The following is a 12,124-nucleotide window of genomic DNA, read 5'->3' as shown; positions in this document are numbered from 1 at the left end:
GTTCCTTCTGTCAATCAATAAAATCTTTTGCTCCTCAAAAGAAAGATTTATTTGTGGGGCACCTGAGGTTAGGCACCAGCACAATGCCACACCCGAAAACTACTGGAAACCGTGACCCTCCGGTCCACAGTTCAACAATCCAACCGCCACAGCTGACTGCTGCCCTGCCCTTGGTGTGCATAAAGAAATTCACCTACTCGCTTTTATTTTCATTTTCCGGCGTACCTTTGGTCTGGTAACAGTATTTACAAGCAGCCGTTAACCATGTGATTTCCAGTTCCTTAACTCTAAGCTTTATTGATCTTGACTGTACAAATATAACCGCAGAACAGTGGTCTCCACTGGAGATGGAGAAGCTTCTGGTTTTCTTTCAAACACAAGCGTAAATAGTTTAATCAGAGCCAGCGGTTGGGTGGGTGAACCCCCTGCTGTTCCAGGTGGCATTCAACTGCCAGCTGAATTAATCAAATCAATAAAATGTTACTTCTTACAGCGATCCTGGCAAAGAGAATTTTAGGAAGCTCTGGAGAAAAGGCAGCAGACTCGGTATAAACATGGGGAATTTAAGGGCGCTGATGTTTCTCTAGTTTAATTAGGTCTTTTGACAAACAGACACAGCGCTTGAGTAATCTGTGAATCCAAGCAGAGCATAGTAGTGGAGTTACCCACTCAAAATCTGCTCCTACACAGAAGCACCATGAGCCACGCTACAGTAAACAACAAGAATTAAAAACATTACACTATACCATTACAGTAAACCATTCCACGCTATGAGCCACAACAGTAAAGACCTTTCCCATAGGCCACATACAAGTAAGACACTTCCACATGACCACACAGTTTCCACACTATGAGCCACATTACAAGTAAAAGACACCATTTCCACACTATGAGCCACATTACAAGTGGTGCCTTTTCCGTGAAGAAATAAGCCTACTGAATATAGTAATACAATTCACATTATATCCTCCCTGCATGTGTGTTTCTGGAAAATAAAGCAAGGGTTTAAGCCCTTATTGCAGCACCTTGGCTTACCATCCTTAATGCCTTTCACACTGTTCCTTTTCATTGGGCTGAAAGGCTAACCCTGTGCTCACAGCAAGGCCACAATATGACTCAGAGAGTTCAAAAGTTCACAGGAGAGCTCTCCATTAAAAACCTGCCTGATCCAATGCAGCTCCCAAACGCAACCGGATCGACAGGACCCAAAAAACGGGAAAAAGCACTAAAGCCCCAGGGGCTACATGCTAGGAGTGTTCTGGAATGGATGTGGGGGGGTATTGATGTAGGCCTGTTTTTTGTGAATGAGTCGTCCGGATCGCCCCGGGGGGTGTGGAATGCGGGCTGACCTTTCAGGCCCAGTAGGACCCTGTCCCCAGATACGCTGTCTGTGAGCACAACAATGACGAGGCACAAGAGTTTCCCAACCCACACCCCACACTAACCTACCCACACCCAGCACTAACCACACCCACACCCACACCCTGCACTAACCCCTCCCCACCCTGAACTAACCCCACCCACACCCTGCACTAACCCCTCCCCACCCTGCACTAACACACCCACACACTACACTAACCCATCCCCACCTCAAACTAAACCCTCCCCACCCCGCACTGTCCCCTTACCCTCAAATTCCTTTACATTAATTTACTGTCAACCAGGCACTTGGAGCCAGGATGATGTGCATCTTCTCCATTTATGCAGATGCACCTGCAGAATACTATAGCAGCTGGGCTTGTGACTCAGAAGTTGCAGGTTAGCAGACGCTCTTATCCAGAGCAAATTACACAACTCTTACATAGCATTTACATTGCATCCATTTATACAGCCGGATATATACTGAAGCAATGCAGGTTAAATACTTTGCTCAAGGGTACAACGGCTCCTAGCTGGAAATCAAACCTGTGACCTTCAGGAAGTTCAGGTCACAAGACCAGTTCCTTACCGATTATACTACACAGCCATTTTTTAAAAAAGCATTGTAGGAAGGGATTCACAATGAAATGTCTTGGCCTAAACACAAACTGTTTCCAGGCAACACAAAACTGGCCATGTCAACACATGACCTGGCCATATTTCAGCTAATAGGATATGCCCTGCCCCATTAGCCAATAGCTACCCGTCTGGGAAACCAGGTGCGTATGGGTCATCTGAGCCAGTGGCACAAGCAACAACAGGTAAGCGTGTCTCAGCAGACCCTGTGAAAATGTAGCATTCAGACTGGCCCATAATTACAACTGGTCATTCCAAACTACTCTCAAAAACAGAGTAAAATAAAATGTTGCTAAATAAAAGTTTTGCTTTGAATTTTTTATAACAAACAATACGGTTTTATCTGACAAAGGGCTGCACTGTTTTCCGTAAGCTAAAACCACATTTATTAGGCTGCGAGGGCTTTGTGCCTACTGGGTCTCGCAAAGTCGCCTTTCACTCGATCGCGGGTTAGACAAAGGGTGCGCTCTGGACGACACGGCGACCAATGAAAGGCGAGCAAGTGACAAGCCTCTGTTGGGGTGCACAACGCACTGTGTGCACACACTGGCGGGGCCGAGCCGGGACCTGGAAAAACAAACAGGCGCCATTCTTTCTGAACGGCGGAGGGAGGGAGAGCCGAGCGACGAACGAGGGGGAGGAGCCAAACAGGAAAACGCAGAGACGCCAGGGCTGCAGCGAGAGGAAATTAAAGGCAGGGGAGGGGGCAGGGAGGGAGCGCTGTGCTAATTAATATGGCAGAATATCTATAAATCACATATTATAAATTCTGCAATGCTTACCAAAGGGCTTGACCACTTTTCCTAGGAGTGGGGGAGGGGGCAATGACATCAGGGCCAGATACTTCTTACACTATATTAACAAAGCAAAATTAAAGTCCATATGTGTGCAGTATAAACAAGCACTGATTAACAAAGTGCATGCATGTTTCGTATGTTTGAAGTACCCATATGCAAAGCTGCACGTATGGTGTTGCACGGAACCTGTGCTCAAGCAACTGCTAAACATTCAATTGGCAGACAAACCCCCACTCCCCCCACACCCTGTTAATTATCTCAGAGTGTGAACAGGCTTCCAGGACACTGCTGAAAGGTCCTGCTGTATGATACTGCTGATGAATGTGCAGTATGTATTGATAGCGTGCGACTGTAACGAGCTTCAATGAGATGGACTTGCAGATAAGTGCTACGTTCTAATGTTGCCTTATCTCGACTGTTAGGGTGACCATTTCTTATTAAATCCTTGACCCTCTGTACTTTCTCACTGAACAATGACTGCTGGTGTGACTTCTGTCAAAGCCTGACTTGGACGGTTTGCTAATGACTTGGAATTTCTTGCTTCACCCTTTGCACACGCAACATAAAACAACAATCGCAATGGCAACTGTAAAAAAAGCAGATGTTACCTTCACTTAATGGAGCAGGTTTGGAATTAAACACATTCAGTCTGTAGCAGTGAATAAAGACCTGCAATGACAGAATGGAACAAAGACCTGCAAGCTTGCCAAAGCAGAGACTCCGATTAAATATTTCTGGCAGGGACAGCAAGCTGTTATCTGGGCATGTCTAAAGAGCAAAAATAACACTTACTGGAGAATACATTATTATGGAGAACTTGTGTTTTGTTTTGAAAAGAGAATCCATCATTCTTTGCAAAGCCCTTATAAAACGGTGCAGATATATACAGTGTAGTAAGTGTCATACCAATTTTCTGGCACTGAATTTTCTAAGAATAGAATCTTAGGTCTCTCTTTGTTCATGTTGACAGTACCGAACAATATTCTCAGCACATGGGGGCATCAATAATCATGTTTTTTATGAGCAGAGGGCTTATTTAGGCAATTGGAGACCAACTGTAAATTGCTGTTACTGAAAAGTCTTTGTAGTCCAAAATGACTTAATGACTTCTCTCCAGGAGATTTTCTTGTGTAAAGATTTGATCCACATTTTGATCCTAAAAGCTTGTTCAACAAGCAAGTGTTCAATTGGAGTAGCAAGGACCCACCAAGTCCATAGCCCTTAAGCTTTGGCCCAGACTTCTCCCTCGCCCCCTCGTCTACACTCTCAAATGGTCTGCAGAGTCAGGTGTTGACATATCAGTGAAGGCCGCTAGCAGAGGAGACAGTTGGGGAAGTAGTGTCAATAAAGCTTAGGGCACTCACAGACAAGAGACGTTCACATGCAGGGAACAGTAGCAGAAATAATGGACTTCAGCAAAGGCAATCTGGCGGCATACAGCAAAGAGCATCACAAGGGGGCGTGTCAAAAGGCCACTCCAGCGCATGGTGAAAAATTTCAACTTTTTCTACACAACCGCACAATTTTCTCTGTGTGCATCCAATCCCATGGCAGGTTCACCACAGCAGGGTAGCCATCAACACTGATCAAAGAGCATAGTGCACAAAAGACGAGAAAGGTATACATGCCATCTATCAAAACACCACAGTATTCCAAAATTTTAAACACACACACACTCATTCACAGAGTATCATTTACCCGGAGAAAGATAACATTTGCATGGTGAAGTTAAAATGACTGGGTATGCCACTCAAAAATAGATGCCCTGTAAACTTTGGCCTCTGCTGGGCACTGAGTGACACCCTGCACATGGTAGTCAGCAAAGTTTCTGGTTTGATTTTTAAGGGCCTAGTAAGCCCCCCAAGCACTCAGCAAAATTATCTCCCAATACTTTTGGATACACTTGCTCTGGTGAATTGGTACAGGCAACACCAAAGGAAGTGCTTCCCCTGGGTTATAATTTTTAAATTGAACCGCCCCAATGCGATGTAAAATCTCCACTCACAATGTTACATTTGTGATAATTATGAATAGCTCTCATTTTGTATGGGCCAGTTTCACAGACATGGATTAACCATAGTCGTAAACTAAATTCATTTTTTAATAGAGATTATCCATACAAAACTCACTTTAATCTAGGACTAAACTTAGTCTGTGTCTGTGAAACCAGCCTTGTCTTGAAATGCATGGGTGACTTTTAGCAGGTCTCTCACTTTCTGTGGTATACCTGCCTGTACTCAGAATTTTACAACTCTCAATAGTTTGTTTGTTTATTTGTTTGTTTAATATTTCTGCAATAGACTGGCAACCTATCCAGGGTGTATTTCTGTCTCTCGCCCAATTAATGATGGGATAGCCTCCAGCCCTGACCAGGATGTTTAATGTTTGTTTGTTTGTGCACCCATTATTTTTTGTCGGGCGATAGTTCAACAACAGTTTGTCACCACTTGCCATAACGTCATGTAGGCTAGCTCTAATGGGAATCATAAGTGGGTTTTTTAAAAAATTCCTGCAACCGTCCCGCCCCAAAGAACCCATGCTGCATCCTGGCCCGGATCAAATGGGTTTCCTGCGCTGAAGACCTACATACCACGGCACACTTAAGTCAGCAGATTGCATTTCACATGAGCACATCATGGCAGCTAGTTATGGAAACGTAATTTTCAGCACACTGTACATATCTAGGGCACTGTCACGCAGGGCCGACAGTTTAGCAACTTCTGTCCAAATGCTTCGCATTATTCGCATGTGCTTTACATGTAATCAGAAACGTTCCACGCATTTCTAACGTTCGCGTGCGCTAAACTACACATTTGAGATAATGACAAGAAATAATTGCACGAGTTATGAGCGACAACTGATAATTTACCCAAAACGCCGTTGCTATTTCGAAACCGGTGAGATACCTTCAGTCCACACAAGTCACTGCATGCATTTCTGAGAGAAAACAACTAGCTAAATGCATACGTTCTATCATTTGTCTCGTTAGAGCTATAATCAAGTTGCCAAAAACCTACTTTCTGGTTACCAAGTCCTCGGAAGAGAACCCTGCAACAGGTCTGCTGATGCGAAGACGTTCGAAGTATGTGATTTGTATTTCTTGCTGGGAGATAGTGTAACTCTGTTTCCTTTGAAGGCAGCTGAAAACATGCCGTCGTAAATTCCCACCGAGCTGTAAAGCCACTCGGCTTTTTCTCACTCCGAGCTGCCAGACTGGTCCTCTGCAACACCCTGCTACTTGTAAATACGGGGGAGAATGGGTGGAGGAGAAGGAGGGGGAAGAAGTTCCACATTACATCATGAGCAGCTGTTGACGGCCGGGTGTTTATTAACTAGCTGTCAGAGTCCCGAGACCGCCTTCCGGCATTACCCCCGCCTCGCTCTCGCACACACACAGCTTGCTCGGTTGCATGCTCATATAACACTCCCCTACACGTCACCGCTTCTTCTCCAAGTAAATTTTAAATAGTGTCATCTGCTCTAACGACAATTCATGTCGTTTTTAATTAATTTGAAGTTGAGGCGGATTATGTGTATGTGTGTGCGTGAGTGCGCGGGGGTCGTCTTGCTGTGTGCCGCCCCACTGCAGCACTAAACATTCCTCAAGTGTCTCGACTCGGCTCTGCCCCAGCGGCTCTGCAGAATGAAAACATTTTTTAAAGGGAGACATGTGACTCGCAGTCTCGTTGCCAGCCAACTTCCTCAGTAAAGTGACTGAATACCATTAGCCAGCTTTTCTGGGGGCTTCCACTGAGTCGTTCTTTTCAGCATCGCATTCCTAAACCGAGGAACGCGTTCGTGCTCCCTACCCCCAAACCTCACAGCAACAAAGGCCAATAAAGATACACTGGTGAGAGAAACAAGTTAGCAAAGTCACCTCTTTTTAGTTGAGGTATTGTTTCGGAATGCGGTGAGGAAGAAAATATTGCCTGTTTACCATGAACCCGTTCACGGGCACTTCAAACTAAATTGCTTACACCAATTAGCCTACATTCCTTAGGTAAACTGAAAGAGAATATTTATTTAGGCCTACACCCTTTGCACAAAAAATTAACAGCTAATGCAGAGGTATCCCTTAGTATGTTACTGGGTCAAATGACTGAAGCACATGCAGACAAGTACATGAAATGCCCATACTTCTGGAGTCAAGCACTCCAAATAGCCTACTATTTGGTAGAGCACTGCTCTCTGGGGGTCAGACTCAAATGGGTGCAGAACTCCCAAGTGGGACGTCTTTGAGCCCCTGAGTAAGGTACTGTCTGCACCCCCAAATAACAGGATTCGTTTTTCAATCATAATCCTTAGTTTATCTCATCCATTTTTGCATAACAGTAAGTGCTGATGTGGAAGTCTATCAAGCTGTATCTTTAATGTGAGGGCGGATTAGTTTGCTGATTAGTCAGCATGAGACCTCAGCAGATGCTTGCTGACCAATGTAAAAGCAGTGGCCATTTTCAGCTTAAATGCCGTTTCAAACAAGATAAAAGGACACCTGTTGGAAACTGCTTTGGGCAAAACGATGGGATATGGGATAGTTTGGACATTCCATGCATTTGTAAGTCAATCCCATGAAGATGTATTAGTCTGTCTCTACCTCTGGAGTTCAGTTGCTGAGTATTTATTCTGAAATTTAAAAAGAAAAAATAAAGCAGAATTCCAAGAGAAATGTAGTCGTTCAATTTTTTCACATTAAACTCAAAAAGCTGCACTTTACAGAGATGTTGTTCTGTTGTACTGTGAGTCACATGTGTTGCCTTTCTTTTAATGTGTTCAGAAATTATTTGACATTATTTGAATTAACATTTTAATGGGCTCAACAACATTTTATTCTGCAGTTGACACATTTCAGGATGTTATATTAAAATGGAAAGCAAAGTGAATCTGGTTCCCTTTCAAATTCCTCTTATATGCACTCCCACCCTATGGCTTTGTTCTTGATGCATTTGGCTGTCTCCACAAACTGAGATACAATGAATCACCAAAATGCATTTCACAGCCAATAAATGTCTTTGCACTTTTGGATTAATTTTAGAAATTCATTCCTTTGAATGGCACAGTGTGAGCCAAAGTAATACCATTGATTGTGTGTTGTGTGCAGTGGGAAAGAAAAAGAAAAATGTTTTTCTTTCCAAATTGCAAGTTTCCAGCGATGTGGTCACACACAAGCCAAAACATGCAGGAAAGTCTGCCGACCCTGCACAACCAGAAAACCTTTTTTTCACAGGGGCAACCTCCACAGGATATTTGTACGCCCCTTAATTAAGATGGATGTCTGGGTTGTTCTCCATGAGGCTGCTCCTGTGGGTCAACTGCACTGAGATAACTTGATGCATCCTGCATCCTGCAAGCTCCAACATTAGACTCACTATTAAGCTTGCAAATCAACATTTTGTTTTATAGAGGAGGAGGAAAGAGAAAGGACAGTCATACTGTATTTATGACAAATTTAGGGACTGTATATGACTTTTGGCATACATACAAAAATTGCCTTGAGATTACATCTGCTGATATGATGAATGTTATCAAAGCAACAGGGGGATTATCATCTCTATGATGTGGCTTGTGTTTAAAGTGGCTAAAATAAAAATATACTGGATTAAACTGAATAAATTTTTTTACATATTAAAACAAAATGCTTTTCAATCATTAAAGGACTGAATGGCATTTTATGCTCACAAATGACACAAATTTACAATTTAATCAAAGACAGTCTATTTATTGAATGATATTGAAAGTGATTTGTTTTGTTATCAAAAACACAAAGTACCTCAGCAGCAATTACTCTATGTAATACAACTAGTATTATTTATATTTCCTCCATAAATGTAAAGATACAAACATTACAGAATGCTATTTTACATAATATTTAGTGTTTTAAAGAAAGACATAACTGACAGAATAATCAATTCAGTCTCATGGACAGACAACAACAGATTAGTCCTCTGGAAGACGCCCCTAAAATCAGTTGGATCCAACTTTTTTAGGAATTTTGTTCATCATTTAACTCCTGTTCTGCCTGAAGCCCTGTGACAAGGCAATAATCCACCTAATATATGGTTTGGCCCGCCGCTCCACAAACCCTCCCCTTGAGACAAGAGCTCAAACTGTTTAAAGCCAGGGGTCGATGCCCTGGGGAAGATGGAGGAAATGAGAACTGGGGAGGGGAGGGAAATGGCATTTCAAACTGGGACAAGAAGAGGAAACATAGCCTTCTACACGCCAGATTGTCTACAATTCTTTGGAAATCGGTGCCCCCCAACTTCAAACAATGCGAGGACTCTGATGGATCCGAAAGCACCCCTGTTCGCCAGGCCAGTGCGGATTCAGACTAATGAATCATGATGTTTACGTGGTGCCCTCCACGTCCGCTCCACTTTCCGCTGAATACGCGAAAACAAACAGTGACAAGGGGAACAGGCTTGAAAGGGCTGTATTTGAGAGGAGACTGTGAACATAAAGTTAATTATGTCTTGCTCTTCCAGAAAGCCAGAGGGCCAAACTCTCATGCTCTTTCATGGAGCAGCACTGGAGAGCATTTTGTCAGCAGCTTCACACATCCACAGGGTGGTTTTATGAGAGAATGAAACCCAGGGGAAGTGTTTTGCTAGCTATAGCAAGCATTTAGTGACGGCCTTTTTCCATAAGAAGCATAATTATTTTGAAAATCTACATATATGTGATGAATGATAATTGAAAGGTTAAGTATGGAGCATGTTTCAAATAACCGCCATAGGTTCCCTTTAAAACGGGGGCTTTTTTGTGACATTCTTAAGTCATTACAGTTGGAATGTTGGTTCCCTGACCTCTGTGCTAATATTTTGCAGCCACTCTGCTATGCATTTAAAGGGAAAGAAAGGGGCTTTTAAGCAAAGGTCAAGCCAGCTACATGAATAGGAAAAAATCATAACACATGCTTTAAATGGCAACTGAATTAAAGTGAACTGGAGATAGTTTTGTATTAGGAGCATAGACATTACCTTAAGTACTATGGGAGTTTAAATTTGGGGTGTCTTAGCCTATTTCTCTTCATGGGAAGTGTATTATTTCGTTTTTTACCCAAAAAGATACACATGCCTCGAAAGTTTCATTCCTTTGCAGTGGTCCTGAGACTGAGAGAGCTCACAACTAATATGAGACAGACCTTAATTAGCAAACCATTTGCCATTAAAACCGTAGCACATTCAAAGATGTTCCTGACATTTGCAAAAAGCAGAGGAACATAAAAGCCTCAAATCTAGAATATTTCACTGACTATTTCTGACAAGCAGAGTGAATTATCTAGCAAAATGTTAATTGCTTTGGAAAAATATGATATTGTTGTAATGATGATGATGCTGCCGTGGGGCAATTTTCTATGGGGCTTTGGGTAGGGGTCCCAAATAGGGTCGCGACCCCAGAGCTGAGACCTGTCCGACCTGTACCACGGTCATGTTTGGATGGCACAGATGGAATCCAGCTTTGTCTCTGGGCCAGGAGCAAACACTAAACCTCTGCGTCTCTCGTGGAACATAAACTTCAGAGAAATCCAGAGAAAAGTACACAATGCCCTGCATTTCAGAACTACTGCAACCCAGGCAACGTAAAATGCTTCGTGAATGCTGGGGAAGAGTTTGTTTTGAGATTCTGTTAAGATGAAAACATTCGCAGAACAGTGGTAGAACATATATTACTGTTGCAAAAAATTCCATTAAGAGTCATGAAGTGATGGAGACACATCACATACAAACTTACTTAGTGACATAGAAGTCACCAAGTGTATACATTACTACAACCTCCTGTGAGAGCATAGCACTGAAAAGAGAGTTTCATTGAATAAACCTAAAATTTGCACTTCAGTTTGTAATTCAAAATGTAATATTAGACACAGGGAAGCTGAGTAAACACAAAACACATTTCTTAAATTTGATACATTTTTCATTAAATAAATGAAATAAGAAGTTAAATGTTTTTGTGTTTACTCAGTGTATATATTTTTTTAGCTTTTCCCAAATGAAAGCTTTTAGGTTCAACCAATGGGGGTCACTAGTGAGTAATGAGACGCTGTTATCCCAGCCAACCATTCCGTTCTGTATCACCCTGTGAGGCTGCCAGCCACCATTGGCACTGGCACACTCTGGCTTTGAAAACCAGCATGCGGAGCCCATCCATGCATTAGAACAGAACCTTAAAAGCTTGAGCCACCCAGCAGATCCTCAAATTCTTTTTAACTGGGGTAAGAGATCTTAGCGTGTGATTGAGTCCAGTTCTTGCCATTTTTCAAGGCAGACGGTCATGAAAAAGCTGATATGACCCTGTGGCAAATCAACTGGACATGCTATACATTGTACTAATATGTCAATACAAATATGGCATGGCAATATTTGCAATAATGGAATAAGTTTTCTGCAGCAATCTATAAATCAACCAATGAAATCATGCCTATGGTATTTCATATTTAACAAATCAAACAAAATAAAGAAAATAAACCTAAGAATTGTGGGTTTTTTATTTATTTATTTACTTGCACAAATTGCACAATGCAATTTGAAAAAATGTATTTTAATTTATTGGCTTTGGCTGCTGTGTACGACCTGTTTTCTAAACACTGACTAATCAATCTAAGAGTAATTCATTAAGAGTAATTCATCTCCCGGTTGAGTTGTCGGTTTGTATTAGCCTATACTGAAGGTCATTCAATCCTGCAACTGGTCAATCATCTGAATCTTGCAGTACTACTGGAAAGGATAACATCAGATTCAATTCAATATATTTTCTGTTTTGCTTTATTAACATTTGTTTACATTATAATAAAATAAATTTCAGATGTTGATGTAGATGTTGCATCTTATATAGCCTGTCCCACTGTGTTTGAAACAACAGCAAATATGGTATCGTGTATTGTGCTGGATTTGGCATGTCAGTGATTTTTTTTTTTTTTACTGTGAACAATTCCTTAGTTAATTTTTTACTGAGATGGTTGTGCGTAAAAGGTATCTTGCTTGTCAAGAAACATCAGTTTTTTAAAACTCATTTTACTATATATATATATATATATATATATATATATATATACATGTTAAAAGATAATCATAAAGTGTATTACTGATAGTTTTTTTCTGAAGAAACCTTGTGGCACTCTATAAGAAATTGGTTTTTAGATAGTTTTTCATTCTGGAATGCTTGCCATTAAATCTAGCTGTCATCAGACATTTAAATTCATACCGTTCATTTAACATAGCAAGGAACCAGCTGCCCTCAAGTATGCATTTATCAAAAACTACTTCATACCATAACCAGCTATGTGCTTTCACACAACCTAATACGTCAACACAGAGATCCTCTCACAGTCTATG

General features: G+C 41.7%; 1 protein-coding gene across 1 annotated transcript in view; it reads right to left on the bottom strand.

Annotated features, from left to right (window-relative positions):
- Positions 1-6,443, bottom strand: part of LOC135240391 (nck-associated protein 5-like) — a 186,524-nt gene extending 180,081 nt beyond the window's left edge. Inside the window, exon 1 of the mRNA XM_064309802.1 lies at positions 5,810-6,443. The gene's annotated coding sequence lies outside the window, so the exon portion shown is untranslated. The remainder of the gene's footprint in view (positions 1-5,809) is intronic.
- Positions 6,444-12,124: the final 5,681 nt, after the last annotated feature.

Source organism: Anguilla rostrata, chromosome 15 (assembly GCF_018555375.3).
Source record: "Anguilla rostrata isolate EN2019 chromosome 15, ASM1855537v3, whole genome shotgun sequence".
In the NCBI taxonomy this organism is placed as follows: Eukaryota; Metazoa; Chordata; class Actinopteri; order Anguilliformes; family Anguillidae; genus Anguilla; species Anguilla rostrata.
This window is presented reverse-complemented; position numbering and strand designations above follow the sequence as displayed.